Genomic DNA, 6,434 nt, shown 5'->3' on the forward strand with positions numbered 1-6,434 from the left:
ATATAAATGAAGAATAGTTTCAGAAAAAAAATCTTGTTTTTCAGAAAAAAAGAAGCCTTGTAGGTGGTTCAAATCCACTAGCTGTTCCTGAGGAAGAAGTTCAGTAATCCTCCACACAACTATTTCTTAAAAGCCTCTGCAGTATTAGCTATGAATTGGTTCTGACTCTGTAACACAAAACAACTGTATCTGAAATAACCACCTTATACATTAGGCAAAAAAGTAAAACTAAAAACTAAATTTAGTATAAAATAAATTCTTTCCCAAATTACTTGCTATGGATCAGAGAGCTGGACAGTGACTAAGGATGACAGAAGAATTGATGCCTTTAAGTTGTGGTTCTGAAGAAGAGTCTTGAACATACTATAGACTAACAAGAAAATAAATATATCTGTCTTGGAAAGGGTGGAACCAAGTTTTTCCTTGGAGGCCAGGGTTTTGAAGTTTTGCCTCTCATACTTCCAGGCATGTGACCTGGAAGGACTGGTTCTTGGAGAAGGACATCATGCTTGGAAGGGTGGAGGGACAGCACAGGAGAGGAAGACCCCAGATGAGAGGAACTGATACAGTATTGAGACAATGGGGCAATGGGGTTATGTGCATTGAAATCAGTGAGACTGGCTCAGGACAGGGCAGGCTTCAAAGCTGTTGTACATAGGGCCACTATGGGTCGCTGGCGACTTGACAGCACATAACAACAACAGCAACAACAACACTAGTATGACAGAATGATCTTAAAGAGCCTTAAAAGACATCTACAAAGTATCCGTGGACAAGGTCATTTTTTTAAAAGAAACAATTTTTTTTAAAAAATTGAAACTGTATAGAATTTTAAAAATATTTCAGATGATTTACAAAAATATATCATTTAATAACTTCTATATTTTAATAAGTTAGAAAAGTCTTCTTTTTCAAGCTTAATAAGTAGACAGCATAGTAGAACATTTGCATTTTTTCCAAATTTATTTTATGTGGTTTTAAGTATTCTGATTTTATGATGCAAGTAAATATATTTATGTATTATTGCTCACAAACCTGATAATGATAAAATACAAAGAAAATGAGATATAAACGGAATTTCACCAGAAACAGAGCATGTTTAGATTTTTTTTTAATCTTGAGATAAATGAAACATCTTTTAAAGCTCTAGCTTCTGTTTTCCTCTCAGGAAATCTGATAACTTTCCCACTAAAAACTAGGTTATATAATACTGCAATTTAAAAATTGGCGTAATAGAAAGGATATATACTAATGGATCATTTTAGGAGGACTGCTTTGAAATATATGCTGATAACTGTACACTAAATGGGAAAATAATCAGTAGGCAGAAAGTCTCTCTTCACACAGACAAATTTGAAGTGACCAGTAGGAAATAAAGAGATCTATCTATATTTGTTTACATTCCAAAGAAAGGTGATCCAACAGAGTGAAGAAATTATCAAACAATATCATTATTATCACATGCAAGCAAGATTCTTCTAAAAATTATCTGAAAACGACTGGAATAACACATCAACAGAAAGCTGCCAGAAGTGCAGTCTGGGTTTAGAAGAGGCTGTGGTACTATGGATATTATAGCTACTGTTAGATGGATCTTGGCTGAAAGCAGAGACTACCAGAGTAATGTCTGTGTTTGATTGACTATGCAAAGGCATTTGACTGTGTGGATCGTAACAAACTGTGGCTGACTCTGAGAAGAATGATCGTGCTAATGTGAAACCCACACTTGGACCAGGAGGCAGACATGAGAACAGAGAAAGGAAACAGTGAATGGTTCAAAATTGAGAAGGGTGTATGCCAAGGATGTGGCCTATCTCTCCAAACCTTTTCAATCTATATGCAGAACATATTATCTGGGAAGCTGGGCTGTATGAGGAAGTGTGTGGCATAAAGATTGGAGGAAGACTCCTCAACAACCTGTGTTATGCACATGATACAACCTTGCTTGCTGAAACTGAGGAGGATCTGAAGTCCTTGCTGCAGAAGGTCAAGGACTGCAACCTTCAATGTAGATTGAAGCTCAACACCAAGAAAACAAAGATTCTCACCACTGGGCAGACTGGCACCATCACAATAGATGGTGAAGAGATTGAAATTGTTAATATCTATGGTTTGCTTGTCTCTACAATCTCTTGGCATTAGTGGCTAGGAAATCAAAAGACAAATTGCACTGGGAATGTCTGCTGTCAAGGACCTCTCCAAAATACTGAAGAGATAGGACACATCCCTTGCGTATACCCTTCCAGCTTTTGAAACATGCAGTGTTCCCTTATTTATGTCACAAAGTAGAAAAAGCATTTTATAATATATCATTCAAATTCTAAACTTTCATATTCCAAAATTATTTTCTAAGAGCTAATCAGAAAGAATAAGGTAGCTAAGTATTATTTCAAAAAGAATTCCAATATCTAATTTGCTTTCAGTATTATTTCTACTACACTAGATTCTTACTGAAACATGAAAAGTCAGAAGTTACATGAAGCAGTGCGATCAATTAGCTTTTTTATGTCAAGTAAGTGATAGGGTAAGATTAATAAGTTCAGAATTATTCAAGCACATGGTAAAGCTCTGAAAAACTTGTCATCCTGGGTTTCCAATCTGCAAAACTGGTTGAACAATCTAATTAACATTTGTATTGTTCTCAGATCCTGTTTTTTTTTTCTATAATTATATTTTATTAATTTTCACAAACATCCACAGAGATCCTGGGCCTCCACCCATCCATTGCTGCACCACTCTCTCCACCCTCCTCCCAGCCCGCCCCCGTCCAAATGCCACAGTGCTCGCCAAAGCCAGCCCTGATCAAATCCTGTTTTGACTTCTCTGAAGTCATGCTGATTACCTTAAAATGTCTGTTTACTGGGAAAGGGAAAGGAAATGTAACTTTCCTGAACTAGCATTTGTCTTTTGAAATGGCATTTTTCTCAGCAATATATATGCAAACTGTACTTCAAGTTGTCTGTTTACTAGTAACTGTATGTAATCTATTCTTTTGAATATAACTTTGAACTAATAGTAGTAATATATTAATAGATTAGTACTTAACCTAAGTATTAAAAAAAAAATCAACAACCATCCTTAAAATTGGAGGCAGTTTTTGAGAAAATTCTCTCTGCTCTCCCAGATCTGCTATAAAGACCTCTGGATGTTACAATCTGTCTTGTTGGCAAGTGACTTGGAAGAACCCCTTGTGTTCACTAACACAAGTAGTAAATATACCAAAGAGAATGTTTAGAATTTGTTATTATATATTTAAAAAGAAAAACATTTTCATGCTTCAAGAAAAATGCAAAGAAGTATTTCTATGTTCATATAATCACCATTTCCCCAAAATTGGTCTGAAAAAGACTTTTTTTAAACCCAAAAAATCTTGTATGAGTCTGCTTAATATTGACCCTCCATTGGGCCTTTTAAGGATTTACAAGAAGGACACCACCTATTTTTCTATCATGAAGAGTCTGGTGAATTCAAACTGTACACCTTTTGGTCAGTAGTCCCCTAAATTACACATTGTTACAGCACCAGGATTTACTTCATATTCCAAAGGAGACTGCATTATGTAAATTAACAGAATAGAATGCCCCACTTACTAAACAAAATGTCTGATAATATTCTGCAAAAAATCCTCTCAAGAGACAATGTTTCTTAAAAAAAACACCAAAAAAACCTCAAAAACCTAAGGACAGCAAATATCATCCCTCTAGGTAGTTTTCATGGTAAACAGTACTAGAATTTTAATATGTATAAGTCCTGACTTTAGGAATAATTTAACCCCTAAATTACCTTTATGGGGAAGTATGTACCATCAGCCTTGGAGGAAACCTCAGCAACAACCTGCATTACATAGATGACACAACCTTGCTTGCTGAAAGTGAGTAGGACCTGAAGCCTTTGTTGCAGAAGGTGAAGGACTGTAGTCTTCAATATTAATTGAAGCTCAACATCAAGAAGATAAATATCCACAGCATTGGGCCAATTGGCAACATCATGACAGATGGAGAAGAGACTGAAGTTGTTAATTTCAGCTTGCTCAGCTCCATAGTCAGCACTCTTGGTATCATAAATTAGGAAATCAAAAGGGCAATTTCATTAGGGAAATCTGCTGTCAGGGACTTCTCCAAAGTGTTAAAGAGCAATGATGTCAGTCTAGAGACTAAGGTGTGTCTGATTCAGGCCATAGTATTCACAATTACTTGTTATGCATCAGACAGATGGACAATGAATCACTAAGAGTGACAGAAGAATTGATGCCTTTGAGTTGTGCTGCTGGAGAAGAGTCTTGAACATACAATGGCTTGCCAAGAGAACAACTAGGTCTGTCTTGGAGAGGGTGAGACCATGCTTCTTGGTGGCAAGGGTCTTAAAGCTCTGTCTCACATACTTTGGGCAAGTGGCCAGGAGGAACCAGTCCTTGGAGAAAGACATCATGCTTGGATGGGTGGAGGGACAACACAGGAGAGGAAGACCTCAAATGAGATGGATTGACACAGTAACTAGGGTAATGGGGGTAGGTGTATCGGAGATAGCAAGACTGGCTGAAGATAGGGCACAGTTCAGAGGTATAGATGACACACCTTGCTTGCTGAAAGTGAGTAGGACATGAAACCTTTGTTGCAGAAGGTGAAGGACTGTAGTCTTCAATATTAATTGAAACTCAACATCAAGAAGACAAAGATCCACACCACTGGGCCAATTGGCAACCCCATGACAGATGGAGAAGAGACTGAAGTTGTTAATTTCAGCTTCCTCGGCTCCATAATCAGCACTCTTGCTATCATAAATCAGGAAATCAAAAGACCAATTGCAGGGTCGCTATAGTTTCAGGTGACTCAATGACATGTAACAACTACAGCAACAAAATACCTGAAGAAGTCTTGTAACTTAGTGGTAAAGATATGCTACTAACCCAAAGGTAATCCACAAGGTTGCAGCTTTATGAAGAGCGCATCTGAATCCTGTCCTTTTCTGTGCCATCCTCACCAGCTGAGACACTTGAGCCTGTTGTTGCAGTCACCTTGTCAGCCCAAAAGCATGAATGAGGTTGGATCCATCTGCTTAGTAGGAGAAAGGTGGACAATCTCCTGCAATGAAATTTACTAGCTCTGAGGGTCAGCTATGGATTGACTCTAACTTGATGATACATAACTACAACAACAAAAATACCTGTGATGGAAATAATGTTTATTAAGATATAGGATTCTGTGGGGAATTTTGTGTGATTTTGTTGGTTTGTTTGGTTTTGTGTTTTGTTTTTTTCCTTTTCAAAAAGGAAATCAAACTCACTAGGTTTTTAAGAGTTGTAATCAAACTAGAAATTTTAGAAAATATTCATATGTGAAAGTCAATAAATAGGCTTGTTATGTCTTCATTTCTTTAAGTGTTCTGATAAATATTCACACAAAAAATAAAAAAAATTAAAAAATTAATATTCACAAGCTTTATTGCGAAGTAATAAAAGCTTCAGAGAAGGTACCAATTGTAGTTATCTGTATTCTAAAAGTAATACCACTATTTTTACCCCCATTGTGGAATAAATTTATTGAATAAAAAATATTTAGACGTAGTGTTATAAAAATTATAGTAAAACTCTTTGCTTAAATTATTGGTTCTGCCACTTACAGGTGATTGATTAGAGGGAATTTAACAAACCTCTTTTAATCTCAATTTTCCCAAGTTTAAAATGTTCAATAGGAAGTAAAACAAAACAATAAAATGATTATCACCTTGTTTTACCATATAGCCTATATCTTAATAAGTATTAATTCTTCTCTTCAGTTCAGATGAGATCAAGCTCCTGGAGGGTGTTAAGGCTCTTCTCATTTGATAGTAAATAAAAATATAGCACCTCAATGATAAGAGAGAAAATCACTCAGTCTATTTCAGATGACCTTCAATTGATTATGAGGATGTACATCTCAAGAAGTAGATGGCCCATCTTACTTCCATAGATCCAGTGGTGAATTTCAACTACAAGAGAGGTGTGTCCTTTGAGTTAGCACAGCAAGAGCTAAACTAGGAAATAAATTTTCTACTGTGATGCTGTGGAAGAGTATTAAATATGCCATGGACTGCTAGTAGAATAAACAAGTTCATTCTAGAGAGGTTTTCTCCTGCAGGCAAAGATACTGAACCTTCATCTGACATACTTTGGACATGTTGCAAAGCAGGACCAGTCCTTGGAATGGGACATCAAGCTTGGGAGGGTGGAAGGACAGTGCAAGAGAGAAAGACCCTCTATGAGATGGATTGATTCAGTGACTGGGGCAAAGGGGGTAGATGTGTCAGAGACAATAAGATTGGCACAGGATAGAGCAGGGTCTAGAGCTATTATACATAGGATTCTGTGAGTTGCAAGTAACTTGATGGCACATAACAACAAAAACAATAATATATAACATTCAATATATCTTATATAATAGGTATATTATTTATAC

Source organism: Elephantulus edwardii, unplaced genomic scaffold (assembly GCF_000299155.1).
Source record: "Elephantulus edwardii isolate Elephantulus edwardi_28Jun2011 unplaced genomic scaffold, EleEdw1.0 scaffold00001, whole genome shotgun sequence".
Taxonomy (NCBI): Eukaryota; Metazoa; Chordata; class Mammalia; order Macroscelidea; family Macroscelididae; genus Elephantulus; species Elephantulus edwardii.